This window comes from Oryctolagus cuniculus, chromosome 9, assembly GCF_051225735.1.
Source record: "Oryctolagus cuniculus isolate XC-2025 breed Fujian yellow rabbit chromosome 9, ASM5122573v1, whole genome shotgun sequence".
Lineage (NCBI taxonomy): Eukaryota > Metazoa > Chordata > Mammalia > Lagomorpha > Leporidae > Oryctolagus > Oryctolagus cuniculus.
The window spans coordinates 48,332,261-48,348,354 of record NC_142875.1 but is presented as its reverse complement, the minus strand read 5'-3'; positions in this window follow the sequence as shown (position 1 = coordinate 48,348,354).

Below are 16,094 nucleotides of genomic sequence, written 5' to 3'. Positions count from 1 at the left end.
AACATTAAGATTTATTTTTGTAATCACATATATAATTATTAGACTAAGTCTAAAACAGAATTTATTATTTAAAATTTTATTGTTTAATTTACTTGGGAAGCAGAAACACATACAAAAACACAGATTGGAAATCATAGAATTGTATGTTCACAAAGGTCAGAAGACACTTTGTACATGATAAGAAATACCATTGCACAGAAGGGGCAGAGAGTTAGGAAGAGAAGGCTTCTCTCATCTCACATCATGTTTTCCAACATAGGGATATGAGAATGAGAGAATGAGAAAGAATAAGAGAGTCTATTATGAAAACTGCAGGAAAGAGGATACTACTGGTTGCTAAGATTTGGGTTTCAGTAAGACAAAGTGAAAATAATATTCCCAGAGCATAATATTAGGATAATTTATGAAACTTTTTTATTGTTTTTATTTAAAGAATAGGATTCTTAAAAAAGTGTAGGAAAAACTGAATTTGCAAGGGAAAAATCAGATGGTTATAATTGGTGTCAGCTACCGAAAGTAGATTACAGGTAAAGGTGAGGAAAAGAAATAATAGGTAACAGGTTATTTTTTGCTAATACCAAGAGTATTTTCTAATACCAAGAGAAGTTAGGAAGTGCTGGAGCCAGCTCATTACTGTCTTCTTTTCAGTTTTTTTTTTTATTTTAACTAATATTTAGAAAAAATCATCTATTCTCAAAATGTCTATTTTGCTTCAATATTCAGGAATTCTGTTAGTTAACATCTGATCAGGGAAAACATATGATATCTGTCTTTTTGGGACAGGTCTATTAATTTTTAACAGATTCTATATGATTTGTAGACACAAGTCTAAAAATGTGACGATGTTCCCTTCCTCACATCTCTTTCCTTCTGTCCTTCTGCCTTTTTTTTTTTTTAGTTTTTGAGGTAACAAATGTTAAATTTTCATTGCAGTAAAAAGGCTCAATACTTCACAGAATAGGAAGTATAACAATTAAATATAACAATTAAAAACAAACAAGACCCAATTTAGACAACAGTCATAAACAATAATTTAATGTGAACATGATCATTTTATCCACATGCAGTTTTTATAATTTCTTTCAATGAACTGAATCAATGACAATGTAACATCTAAATAGTTCCTGTGTAGTTACAAAACAATAATTCAGTTCATTGAGACTTTAAACATCTTATCTCAACAGTTTATGCATAAGAATAGCTTTGAAATCCACATTTTCCTGCCTCTGCTCAGCCATCCATAGTGAGGTGACTCCTGGTGACTGTCAGCCTTTTAACACGGGCAGTATTTATACCCACTATACCTCACTGAAACAGGGCAGGGGCAAGTTGGGAATAACTTAAAAATTGTCTGGATAGTTATATTCTATTTTGTTTAATTTATTTGATTTGCTAGCAAGACATTATTGCCTTTATGATGCAATTGAGGATGCCAACACCTAGTTCCATTTTTTCTCTAGATGTCTGCATCATCACTTTAGAATTTTTTCACAAAATTCAAGTATTTCACTAATGAGACTCATAATTCTTTGCTCCTCACGTTTATGAACATAACAGAACAAAAGGACAGAACAGGATCAAAATATAAAAAGGATAGAAGATAGTATTGTATGATATGAACATTTGTTTTAGATAATGCACAAGCATGAGAAAAGTATAAAGCTTGATGTTAATAATTATACATGTTTTCTCCAAATTAATTATGGTGGGTCCAATTTTATTTGATTACATTTCAGAGGGAATAAAAGTGTAAGAATTCTGATCGATGATATTGAAGGTAGGGGTAGCAGACAAAAATGATTAATTTAGAGCGAAGCATTTGGTAGTAGTTAGGAAGAAGATTGGGATGTCTGCATTCCATATCAGAGTGCCTGGGTTGCAGCCTGATTCCATCTTCTTGCTAATGTGCAACCTACAAGTCATTAGGTGACGCTCAAATACTTGAGTCCCTGCCATTCAGGCGGGAAACCTGGATTGGGTTCCAGGCCCAGGGCTTGGACCGGACCCATCGCCAGCTTAAAAGGGCCTCTATAGTGTGAACCAGTGGGTGAAAGGTATTTTTCTGTTTCTCTGACTTTCAAAAAAAATGAAACAAAATAAATAAAAATTAATCCATTTAAGTAAAGACATCCATTTTAGTAATGAAATATTCAAATTTGATATGAAAAATCTCAAAAATGTTAATATGGAATAATAGATGTGATGGAATTAAGACATTTTGTTTTCCCAATCCTACACTCCATACTACTATTCCAATACCAAGCATAGTCAAATGCAATTAACAAAGGGTTGCACATTGCTTAATCAAGAATATATTTAGGGGCTGGTGCTGTGGCTCAGTATGTTAATTTTGCTCCTGCAGCAGCGGCATCCCATGTAGGCTCTGGTTCGAGTCCTGGCTGCTCCACTTCCAATCCAGCTCCTTGCTAATGTGCCTGGAAAAGCACTAGAAGATGGCTCAAGTCACTGGACCCCTGCATCCACGCGGGAGACCCAGAAGAAGTTCTTGACTCCTGGCTTTGGATCTGGGCAGCTCCATCCATTAAGGCCAATTGGGGAGTGAATCAGTGAATGGAAGACCTCTTTCCTCTCTCTCTTTCACTCTCTTTCTTTCTCTTGACTTTTGAATAAATAAATAAAGCATTAAAAATGATATATTTAATTAGAAAAAATATTTAATGATGTTTAATGATATTTATAATAAATTAATAATCTATTACAAGACTCCAATTATCAGAAGGACACTTATTCAGCTGTTGAAAATGGTCATACTTGTGTGGAACAAGCTTTATTTTATCCCATCCCTCTCCATTCTTGCCATATTAAATGTGAGTTACCATTAAAATTCAAGCAAACTCCACTTGAGTTTTTGCTAACTGATTTCTGAAAGGCATTTTCCCCTTCAGTGACTTTTGTTGACAGTTCTCAGAATAGACCTCGTTACTTTTCCTTACATTACATATCTTCTAGTCACTACCTAAGGACACTTGTTTTCTGCATTCGGAGATGAGGATACTTTGGTGTGTTTAAGAAAATTAGTAAATCTAACTACTGAGGAAGCTGCATTCTACCTCATCAGTAACCTGTAGCGATCACATGCATTCTAAAGAAATCAAATGTCTTTGAATATTTTATAAATAAAACAAGCCACATAACAAGCTATTTTGAATTTTCTGGGGTGTTGATACTGTATAATGTGATGTAGCTTGACATTATAGAGATAGATTCTTTTTGGTTTGATCTGTTTTAAAATGTTTTATAGCAAATCATTATGCAACATGTGTATTTATCTTCATATTACATTGACACTGTTGTAAATCACTGAAGTACTGCATTATATTTGCATTTATTTCCTTTGGCAAAACAATAGTTATATAATTATATATTTTTTATTCTTATAATTTATATAACTTTAGTCATATACACATTAACAACCACAGTGAAATAACAAAATCTTTAGACTGTTTTTATAATCATACAGCTGTAAAATTATTAAGCAAAAGATGTGATAATGAAATGCTATTACATATACAGTGAAGATGCCACTGAAAGCTACTCAATTTTTCATTTGAATATTTCAATTAATTTTTGGTCTTTTCTGGACTCCAAGTAGCAGCCAAGGAAAATTCCTTCTTTAGCTTTCGTAAATCTCACTCAACATACTAGAGTGCTTGGTTCCAGACCCAGCTCCTTCTCCTCTGATAAGTTCCTGCTAATAGGTACCCTGGGTCAGCAGATGATGATTCAAATGCTAGGGTCCTCAGTACCCATAGGGGAGATCAGGATTGATTTCCGGGCTCTGCTTTTTCCTTCCCAGTCCTGGCTGATACAAGCATTTGGGGAGTGAACCAGCAGATAGAAGATCTTTTTCTCTTCTTCTATTTCTGTTTTTCTCTCTCTCTGTCTTTCTCTCAGGCTCTCTTGCTCTCTTTCAAGTAAAATGCAAATAAATATATAAAAATAAAAATAAGTAGCTCTTAAATCTTACCAGCTCTTTTATAAGTTCTAGGAAATTAACACCAAGGAATAATTGACTGTCCTCATGGAGATGATGTTTTATTGGAATAAGCTAAGAAATAAACAGCAAATCATAAATTATATAATGTGTGAGATGATGATACCTATGGAAAAATGAATCAGGGTGAAGAGAGAATAGGCATTTCTGCTGTTAAGGATAAACTTCATTTTATATTGGGTACTCAAACAAAGTCTCACTGAAAAGATGACGTTTGAGCAGAAGGAGAGAAGTTTGCATTTATCTGGGGAAAACAGCAAGTGCAAAGACCCTGGAAGGTACAATATTTTGGGAGATCATAAGTCACAGCAAGGAGGGTTGTGATCAAGATAGAAGTTGGAAACAAGTCATAGGTAACACAGTTGAAGTCCTTATAAGCTTAAGCAAGTTACTAGGTCATTTGTTTAGTTTTATGTATTGAATACTAAAGAGAACAGACATAAATTTTCAGGGGATTATTCTTACTATAAGATTATGTCTGTATCTGTACCAAGGTTGTGGTGGTTAGTGGAGAATTTGTATCAGAATCTGGAAGTATTTCAAAGATAAAGTTCATAATCTTTGCTTATATTTTGGATTAATAATATGAGAGAAATACTGGAATCAAGCATAATATCAAGTTTTGGACCTATACTAAAATTTGCAGGGAGTTAACCAACAGATTGGAAACTCACAGTCTGTTTCTCTCTGCCTCTGTCTCTTTGTGTCTCCTTTCTTTCTTTGTTGCTGTCTTTCTGCTTATCATGTAAATAAAAGTTTTTTAAAAGTTAGGTTATGAATACCAGATTAAAAGTAAAATATAGATCAGTTTAGTATACATTAAGTAAAGCTTTCAACAGTTTGCACCCCCATAGAAACACAAAGTGAAATATACTGTTTGAGTACTCATTATAGCATTAAGTCTCAATGTACAGCACATTAAGGACAGAGATCCTACATGAGGAGTAAGTGCACAGTGACTCCTGTTGTTGACTTTACCAATTGACACTCCTGTCTATGGCATCAGTAATCTCCCTATGCACCAGTCATGAGTTTCCAAGGCTATGGAAGCCCCTTGAGTTCTCCGACTCTTATCTTGTTTAGACAAGGTCATAGTCAAAGTGGAGGTTCTCTCCTCCCTTCAGAGAAAGGTACCTCCTTCTTTGATGGCCTGTTCTTTCCACTGGGATCTCACTCGCAGAGATCTTTCATTTAGGTGGTGGTTGTTTTTTTTTTTTTTTTTTTTTTTGCCAGAGTGTCTTGGTTTTCCATGCCTGAAATACTCTCATGGGCTTTTCAGCCAGATCGGAATGCCTTTAGGGCTGATTCTGAGGCCAGAGTGCTGTTTAGGACATCCGCCGTTCTATGAGTCTGCTGAGTATCTCGCTTCCCATGTTGGATCACTCTCCCCTTTATTTATTCTATCGGTTAGTATTAGCAGGTACTAGACTTGTTTATGTGCTCCCTTTGACTCTTAGTCCTTTCATTATAATCAATTGTGAACTGAAATTGATCACTTGGACTAGTGAGATGGCATTGGTACATGCCACCTTGATGGGATTAAATTGGGGTTCCCTGGTATGTTTCTAACTCTACCATTTGGGGCAAGTCAGCTTGAGCATGTCCCAAATTATACAATTATCAATTCCCAACTTGACTCTCACTGGGATTAAACATGACAATAGGTCTGATCTGATTTCATCATCATTTAAAAAATCATCTATTATTTTTCACTTTATGTTTCTGTGTGGGAGCAAACTGTTGAAATCTTTACTTAATATATGCTAAACTGATCTTCTGTATATAAAGAGAATCGAAAATGAATCCTCATGTGAATGGAAGGGGAGAGGGAGTGGGAAAGGGGAGGGTTGCGGGTGGGAGGGACGTTATGGGGGGGGGGAAGGCATTGTAATCAATAAGCTGTACTTTGGAAATTTATATTCATTAAATAAAAGTTAAAAAAAGTAAAATATAGTTATAAAACTTCTAACTTATGTGATACATGTTAAGTATCATGTATATATTTTATTGTATTATGCGGGAATAATTTGGAGATATTTAGATTCAGTTCCAGACCATCACAGTAATACAAATATCATAAAAACGAGTCACGTAAGTGATTTGGTTGTGTTTACAATATACTGTATTTTGTTAATTTTGGCTTTTAAAAACACGGTACTGATAAAAATATGCATGTTATATAAACCTTCAGCAAATCATAAAGTTGTTGATGTTGTAATGTGTAGCCTCAATGTTGACAGTTACTGACTGATTAATGGGGTGGTTGCCAAAGGTTGGGAGGGGGCTGTGGCAATTTCCTAATGTAACACAAAATGGTGTTTGCTGCACTGATGGGCTCTTCCTTTAGCAGAAGATTTCTCTGTAGTTGAAGTTGTTTAACAACATTTTATTGACAGAGAAACTTCTTTCAAAAGTGAAGTCATTCCTCTAAACTATTGACCCTACTTTGTCAATTAAGTTTATGTAATATTTGCTTTGTAATTTCAACATGGTTCATTGCATCTTCACCAAAGGAATTTCTATTTGAAGAAATCCATTTATTATACTTCTTTAAGAAGCAACTCCTGACCTGATAAACTTACTTCTTTCCTGAAATTGAAGTTTAATCAAACCTTCAATCTTTACTTGTAATTCTAGTTTTCTTGCTACTTTTACCACATCTGCAGTTACTTCCTCCACTGAAGTCTTAAACTCCTCATGAGAGTCAGAATAGACTTACTTCAAATTCCTATTAAAATTGGTATTTTTCCTTGCTCCCTTGAATTGCGAATGTTCTTAATGCCATCCAGAATAGTGAATTCTGGGGCTGAAGTTGAGGCATGGCGAGTTAAGGCATCATGTGTGTTGAAAATATCCGATATCAGGTTGCCAGTTCCAGTCCTGGCTGCACTGCTTCTAATCAAGCTTCCTGTTACTGTAACAAGGAAGGCAGCAGAAGATGGCCCAAATACTTGGACCTCTACCATCCACAGGGAGACCAGGATGTAGTTCCTGGCTCCTGGCTTTGGGCTGGCCCAGATCTGAGTGTTGTGGTCATTGGGTCAGTGAACCAGTGAATGGAAGATTCATTCTCTCTCTGTTTGTAACTCTCTCTGTCTCTCTCTCTATCTCTCTGTCTGTCTCTCTCTTTCTGTGTGTGTGTGAATGTCATTATGTCTTTTGAATAAATAATAAATAAATATTTGAAAATATAGTGACCCTTTTGCAAATGTTTTTCAATTTACTTTGTTCACAATTGTTAGAAAAATCACTATCCAGGGTGACCATATGCTTACAAAATGTATTTCCTAAATGTATTTCTTAAACAATAAGACTTTAAAATTTGATGTTACTTCTTGGTGTATGGCCTATAATATTGATATTGTGTTATTAGTCACAAAATAATCTTGATTTCTAAGTATATCTCCATCAAAGTTCTTGAGTCCTTGAGTGACTAGATACATTGTCAATTAACAGTATATTTTGAAAGGAACCTTTTTCTTTTCTTGAGAAGTAGGCATCAACAGTTGCCTTAAAACTGGTAAATAGATGAGCTTTCATCTAGGATTTCTCTTTTAGATTTATGGAACATAAGCAAGGTAAATTTGGTATAATTCTTAAGGGCCTAGGATTTTCACTACACATGATGGGTTTCAACTAAAAGTAACCAAGGGTATTAGAGTCAGCGATTGACTTGTACTCTCCAGCTAGAAAAGTCACAAATAGTATCTTCCAATGTTCGGCTGTTTCATCTACACTGAAAACCTACTGTTCTGGATAACTGGCTAGAACTTCCACATCAGAACTTGCTGGTATACCTTGCACGTTCTTATTATGGGACAACTTCTTTTCTTAAACCATTATGCTACCTTCAAGTTTTTTTTATTATTATTATTTGCATCCTATTCACCTCTTCCAGCCGTCTTAGTATTGTGGAGAATTGAGGTCTTACTCTGGATTAGGCTTTGGCTTGAGGGCATAATGTGACAGGCTCTATCTTCCATCTAGACCACTGACATTGTCAGCATTAAAAATAGTTATTTTGATTTCCTTCCTTCTGTGTGCTCACCAAATACACACATGGAACTTTCTTCAAGAACTTCTCCTTTGCATTTACAACTTGGCTGCCTGTTTGTTGACAAAGGCCTGGCTTTCAGCTAATCTTGGCATTTGATATGGCTTTTTCACTAAGATCTATAATTTTTAGCTTTTATTTTAAATTGAAAGAAGCAGGTCCCTTCCTTTTTATGTCAGCAGCTTTGAGTTTCAGATAATAAGGATGCCTAAAGGAATGAAGAGATGCAGGAATCAGTGGCCGAAGAGGGAATCAGAATATACACAGATTGTTGATTAAGTTCACTCACCATGGTATAGGGGCACACATCATGGCATAGGCATACTCAAACAGTTATAATAGTAACATCAACAATCACTGATAAGATAACCATAACAGATGTAACAATAATAATGGAAAAGCTTGAGTGTTGTGTGAATTACGAAAATGTGACCCAAGTACATGAGTGAGCATGTGTTGTATCAACGGTTTACTTATAAAAACTGTAAAATCTGTGAAGTACAATAACCTGAAGATATACAATAAAGTATGACCTAGGTAATATTTGTTATTATTTTATTTTTTAATAAAATTGTCATTATACATATGCTTTCATGGGCTCTAGAGAGAGATGTGCATTCCCCTAACTGTACCTAAGCTAATTTCACAAATTATCTAAGCCACAATTGACTAATCAAGAAGTTCTCCAACCTTCACTCATCCTTTCCTATGATATCCAATCATATTAATGTGGAAATTCTTGGCAGCAAAAAGCACATTTTCTTTTACAACAAACAAAATTTTATAAGTCTATAATATTACATAATATACAGACATTCAGGAAATAAAAACTTAGTTTTATTTGATTTAATTCAACATCCCAGTTTACATAATTAAGAATGAAAATTCTTTCCCCTCTTCATAACATACAACTTTCAGTGTATCTGTTTTGTCCTTAACTGTCTCCCTATAGTTACACAATGGTTATATAGTTTCTTTCAGTGTTTGTTTTCTGTTTCTGGGCATTGAAAGCTGATTATTGTTATTTGTTCCTTTCAATGCCCAAATAAATTTTCTATAGAATCTATTAAGTAAATTCCCACTTAGAAATGCATTTGCTACAGCTCTGGTGATTGCCTGTTCCATTGTAAGGTGAATTGAGGAAGAGTAATATTTATCTGATCTCAAATAATATGTGGACTTCATTAAATATAGAAATAATTATCTTTTATAATCGCTTATACTAAAATGACACAATAGTCCAAAGTGTGACTCCAGGGCATAACACTTCAAGCTGAAGGAAACAAAAAACTTCCAAAGTAGAGTTTTATCTTCCTCTCTCTTCTTCCCTGAGAAATCATCACTGGACAGGTGTTCTGCCCTATGCCATAAGGAAAGGAAGAAAAACACAGAAATGGACAAGATAAATCTAAACAGGTTTTGCTTAGTTCCTCCCAGTTCAATAATTTTTGCTCACTTATACCTGTATATGGTCATCATTATTCTTCAAACCCAAGCACATACCCATGGATTTTTCTCCATTTATTTGTGTCTTCACTCTTTTGTAAAAGATTTATTCATTTATTTATCTATTTGAAAGGCAGTGCAACAGAGAAAGAGAGAAAGGGAGAGCAATCTTTCTTTCAGGTCTGGGTAATGCTGAGGCCAGGAGACAGGAACTCCATTCTGGTCTCCCACATAAGTGGCAGAGACTCAACTACGTAGACTATCTTTATCTGCCTTCCCAATCACTTTGATATGATGCTGGATCAGAAATGGAACAGCTGACTGTAACTAGCACTCCAACAGGGGATGCCATTATCACAAGCAGCAGCTTAAGCCACCACATGATATCATTGACCCCTGGTTCTTCGTTCTTGAAGCTATCATATCTTTTAAAACTTGTTCTCAATAAATTTGGTTTGTTTTCTTTTCTTAATCCAGCTTAGTGGTAGTGGTGCCAGTGACAAATCTTGCAATGGAAAGGAAAAGACACTACTTGGTTTCTCTTCCAAAATGTACCAAACAGATTCTGACTCCATTCCACTTAATGTCCCTAAAATGTTAACTTCAACGGCTCTTGAGAGAAAATTGTGTGGCTCTCCATAATTAGACTCTCACAGCAAGGAAAATCCAGAATTCAACTCCATTATTAAAGCATCCTACCATTCCTATTACAGAATGTTTTGCAGTACCAGTTTCCAAATATTTTAAAGAAGTATAAGTCAGGGTTTGCATTATTGTTGGTTTTGTGAATCCCATAAATATGAGGTATGTAGGTTCCCAATTCAAAATTAAAGTTTTGAGGAAATGGATACCAATTAAGCCATTTATAATATCTGCTACAACAACTAAAATATAGAAAGCCTCATTATGTGTGATACCACTAATAATGGAGAACCCTCCCCAAGAAATTCATATATTTATAGGTATAGTCAACTAGCCAAAACAGAAAGCTAATCTATTCCCTTCAAAGTATCATTTATTATTCAACAATGCTTCTTCTGATATCAAAATATAGATCCTCTGTATGCAGACATCCCCAAACACAAAGCCCCAACACAGACAAAAGAAGCCATAAAATTCAGCAAGAATTCATAAAGAGCTTGAAGAGTCCAATGAAGGAGCAGTGTAGGGATTTTTAAGAACTGCAAATACATAAAATTCAATGTGACTTCTGAAATACATTGACTACACAAGATTTTTATTGACTTTTCTTTTCCTTAGGCTCCTGGCTACTGTTTAGTTATAGGAGTCAGTTAATTTCCGCCTGACTGAGATTCCTTAATCACATCCCTCCCTACTGGAACCTAGCCCCTCCATTCGTCTTTCACTGCAATGTTAAGGCTAAAAATGAAAGCAAAGATATCTACCATCTATTGTGTTATTCTACAGAACAGCATCATCATGAAAATTTTCCTGAAAGGAGGCAATTTTACCCAGAGAAAAACAACTTCAGACATAAATATGCAGAGCAATTTGGCATTATCTCAGAGTCTTACATTCATTGAAACTATGTTCTTTCTCATATATGTCACCAAAGGCCCTTTTAAGTGATTCCTATACTCCTACTTCCTCAAATCCTCTCCTTCCTTTGTTTTTTCCCTTTAATTTTTGCAAAAGCATTTTCTTTCAAAGAAGAATCTGTTTTCATGTTCTCCTGTTCCAGGAGGGAGTTGATATACTTCAGAAAGTTTTTAAAAATTTAATAGCAGAGGGAATATATATTTTACTTTCAGGAGGACCTAGGAGATGGATAAGAAAGAGTTAGGGAGCTAAAGAAAAATAATCAAGGGCTATATGAAGAATCTAAGTGGATTGTCTTAAACAATCCCATGTAGTAAGAAAAATAAGAATGATTCCCTTTAATGCAACTATTAGTATTTTAATGGAGAATGACTTAGTAGAAATGTGTATGCACTGACAACTAAGGACATGGCAGGATGTGAATGCTTTAGTAAACTCCATCATGGACAGGTGATGATAAGAACCAGATGGCACTCTATCTGCATTCAGTAACAAACAACCCAACTGACATGGATTTAGGTAATAATGGCATTCTTTACCTCTGCTAACAAGAATTGAGGAGATCTGATTAATTTAGTAACAATGGTGTCATTGAGTCCCTGGGGGTTTTCACATCCCTGTCATTGAACTTCAGCAGTTGGTTTTTAGTTGTTATTGTTCCCTCAAGGATCATTGAATTTGTACCACAGACCTTGGTAACATGTTTACAACACTGTCTCCAAAGAAAAGGAGGATATGATTTTGAAAACTTCTGCTTACCTAGAGTGGAAAGGGGGAGACTTGTCTGGCGTATCTGATACATTCTGCCTATTGGTGTAACAGAGGACATGTTTATATCTTACTAAAATACAGATGGAACAATTGATGTTTTGGCATTCTCTGGTTTCTGTAAAATGTGGCATTTTGTATTCTTTTATGTGATGGTCTTTCGTGGTTACAAGATCAGACAAAATAAAATTTCACAAACAAAATTTATTACAGTCACAAGTCCTGGGCACAGGTGGCATGCCATGCCATGAAGGATCACGTGATGTAGAGTCAGCAGACAGGGGGTGCTAGGGAAGCACTTGGGCCATGATCATTCATAGCAGGTTCTGAAGAAACGTCAAGGTAGGGATTGGAAATCTGAACATCTGAAGCAGAGTTTGAATCATGTGGTAATCTCTAGTTGCCTGGAACCTGTCCCTGAGATAATTAAAATGGAGTAATACCACCTCCTGAATTTTGCAGGCCAGATGAAAGGAGTTTGACTCTGGAATGGTTAGCTTGTATGTCAAAGGGATGTTTCTTATTTCTAAGAACTGAGTAGTTCACAGAAAGTCTCTCTGCAGCACAAAGTGGAAAAAATGGGAAAAAAAAGCCAATAACAACCTGGAAGCTTACATATTCCAGTGAGAACACAGCATTATTCATTCCTATGGTATTCCTGCCAACAATGCATATATCTACAACATAATCGTGGGGAAATAACAGATAAACTAAAGTTGATGAGCTTTGAACTAAAAACTTTCTTATAATCTTCAAAATTATAACAAATCTTCCTATATGAATGTGATATAGAAATATCATAACTAAAAGCTATGAATAAATTTGGATTGGTTCATTCTATCATTGAGACATTGACATTTGATGGAACTGGAATTGGATCTCAAGGTTTCAGTAGTATAATCAGTAAACATTTCCTGATACTGAAGAACATTCAAATGGATATGTAAGAGAATGTTGAAACAATCCACTGATTGTTATTTGGTAATATCACATCTAAAAGTTACTCTGATAATCATAAATAAGATATATTTGTAATCTACTCTTTTTTTTTTTTTTTTTTTTTTTTGGACAGGCAGAGTGGACAGTGAGAGAGAGAGAAAGGTCTTCCTTTTGCCGTTGGATCACCCTCCAATGGCCGCTGCTGCAGCTGGCGCACCGCGCTGATCCGATGGCAGGAGCCAGGATCCAGGTGCTTTTTTTTCCTGGTCTCCCATGGGGTGCAGGGCCCAAGCACCTGGGCCATCCTCCACTGCACTCCCTGGCCATAGCAGAGAGCTGGCCTGGAAGAGGGGCAACCGGGACAGAATCCGGCGCCCCAACCGGGACTAGAACCCGGTGTGCCGGCGCCGCAAGGTGGAGGATTAGCCTATTGAGCCACGGCGCCGGCTTGTAATCTACTCTTAAATTGTTCAGATGTCAGGGCTGGCACTGTGGCATAGCAGCTAAAGCCACTGCCTGCAGTGCAGGCATCCCATATGGGCGATGGTTAGAGCCCCGGCTGCTCAACTTCAAATAGAGCTCTCTGCTATGGTCTAGGAAAGCAGTAGAAGATGGACCAAGTCCTTGGGCCCCTGCACCTGTGTGGGAGACCTAGAAGAAGACGCTCCTTGCTCCTGGCTTTGGATCGGCACAGCTCTGGCCTTTGTGGCCATCTGGGGAGTGAATCAGCAGATGCAAGACCTCTCTTCTCTCTCTCTGCCTCCCCTTCTCTCTATGTGTAACTGTAGCTTTCAAATAAAAAAGATTTTTAAAAATTTCTCAGCTGCACATTTTTATAATTCTATAATTTCCCCTCCTATTGGATTTATTAATAAACTTAATTTTATTAATTAATCAATAGAAATAAAGTGACTCAACCCAGGAGGATAAAAGTCAATATCTCAGACAAGCAAGTTCATATGCTGAATGCCTTCTGATTCTTGGTATTGTTTTCTAGTGTATGATCACTAAAGGAGAAAGACCTATTTAGAGTTTGCATGATTACAGGAACAGATGTAAGAGTAGAGCACTTTGACAAGAGGATGGTGATACTATGTTAATCCCACAGGAAAAGGTCTTTCCTCGAGAAATAACAGAGTATCTAAAACTGAGGATGTCTTCTTTTACTTAGTCACATTTGCAAATTCCCCTGAGAAATGTCACAGATTTTATGACTAAAGAGAATAATCTATAAATCTCTAACACCTATGTTTATCATGCATAAAAATTTGTAATCTAGTTGCTTCCATTGGTTGATTAAGAAAAAGAATAAGAGCAGGCACAATGGCATAGGAGGTTAAGCTTCCCCCTGTGGTGCTGCCATACAATATCGGTGCCAGTTTAAGTCCCAGCTGCTCCACTTCAGATCCAGCTCTCTGCTAATGGCCTGGGAAAGCAGTGGAAGATAGCCCAAGTGCTTGGGGCCCTGCACCCATGTGGGAGACCTGGAAGAAGCACCTGGCTTGGGATTGGCCCAGCTCCTGCCGTTGCAGCCATCTGGGGAGTGAAACAGCAGACAGAAGACCTCTATCTCTGTCTCTCCCTCTCACTGTCCATAACTCTACTCATCAAATAAATAAATAAATAAATATTTAAAAATAAGTAAAAAATTAAAATATTTATTTATAAAAAAGAGCAAGAACATAGGGAGATTTTACCATGAAACTTTGAAGTGTGAATTTTGAGCATGCATTTGTGTTCAAAGGAAAAATGATTAACTAAAATATTCCATTTTAAGTGTGCCAATGTCAAAATATGGAATTACTTCACTTTTTCCTGTTTGGTAGAGAAAAGGCATTTCTAAAGTATAGAAGGCATGGTGAGAAAGGAAACAAATATTCACATTTCTTCTCTTGGACAAATTCAGTTTATTGAGGTCATGGATTCTTAAATTCTTGATAACTTTCCTTCAATCCATTTACATAAGCCTTAGGACTGGTATATAGTCTATCCAATTTCTGATGTTCTGCTGCCAATTAGTTATGGCTTTGTGTGCTGCTGAGTATTTTATATTTTTGGGAGTCACTGTGGGCATTTTAGAAAAATTCTGGTTAACTCTGCATCAGAAACTTTTAGCCAAATACTATTGGATGCCAAAACTCACAAACAAATAATTGAATCACAAAATAAATAGAATTAGTCTTAAGTTTTAAAGTTTAAAGTAATAACAATATTTAATTATTATGTAACAAACAACTATGAAAATGTGAAGTATATTTTTAAATTGTTGCAAACACAAGTAGACTGAACAGGCTAAACAAAACTATGCTCAATAAAGTAGTTATCCTGTTTTAAAAGCATGCTGCAAATTAATTTTATATAATGATATTATTATTGCAAATAGCTTCAAATAGCAGACTATGACATGAATAGTGATTGTTCTTTTTTTTAACTTTTATTTAATGAATATAAATTTCCAAAGTAAAGCTTATGCATTACAATGCCTTCCCCCCCATAACTTCCCTCCCACCCTCAACCCTCCCATTTCCCGCACCCTCTCCCATTCCATTCACATCAAGATTCATTTCCAATTCTCTTTATATACAGAAGATCAGTTTAGTATATATTAAGTAAAGATTACAACAGCTTGAACCCACACAGAAACACAAAGTGAAAAATACTGTTTCAGTACTCATTTTAGCATTAAATCACACTGTACAGCGCATTAAGGACAGAGATCCTACATGAGGAGTAAGTGCACAGTGACTCTTGTTGTTGACTTAACAAATTGACACTCTTGTTTATGGCATCAGTAATCACCCAAGGATCTTGTCATGAACTGCCAAGGCTATGGAAGCCTTTTGAGTTCACTGACTCTGATCATATTTGGACAAGATAAAAGTCAAAGTAGAAATTCTCTCCTCCCTTCAAAGAAAGGTACCTCCTTCTTTGATGACCTGTTCTTTCCACTGGGATCTTGCTCACAGAGATCTTTCATTTAGGTCTTTTTTTTTTTTTTTTTTTTTGGCCAGAGTGTCTTGGCTTTCCATGCCTGAAATACCCTCATGGGCTTTTCAGCTGGATCCGAATGCCGTAAGGGCTAATACTGAGGCCAGAGTACTGTTTAGGACATCTGCCATTCTATGAGTCTGCTGTGTATCCCACTTCCCATGGTGGATTGTTCTCTCCCTTTTTTATTCTATAGGTTAGTATTTTCAGACACTAGTCTTGTTTATGTGATCCCTTTGACTCTTAGTGCTTTCATTATGATCAATTGTGAACTGAAATTGATCACTTGGACTAGTCAGATGGCATTGGTACATGCCACCTTGA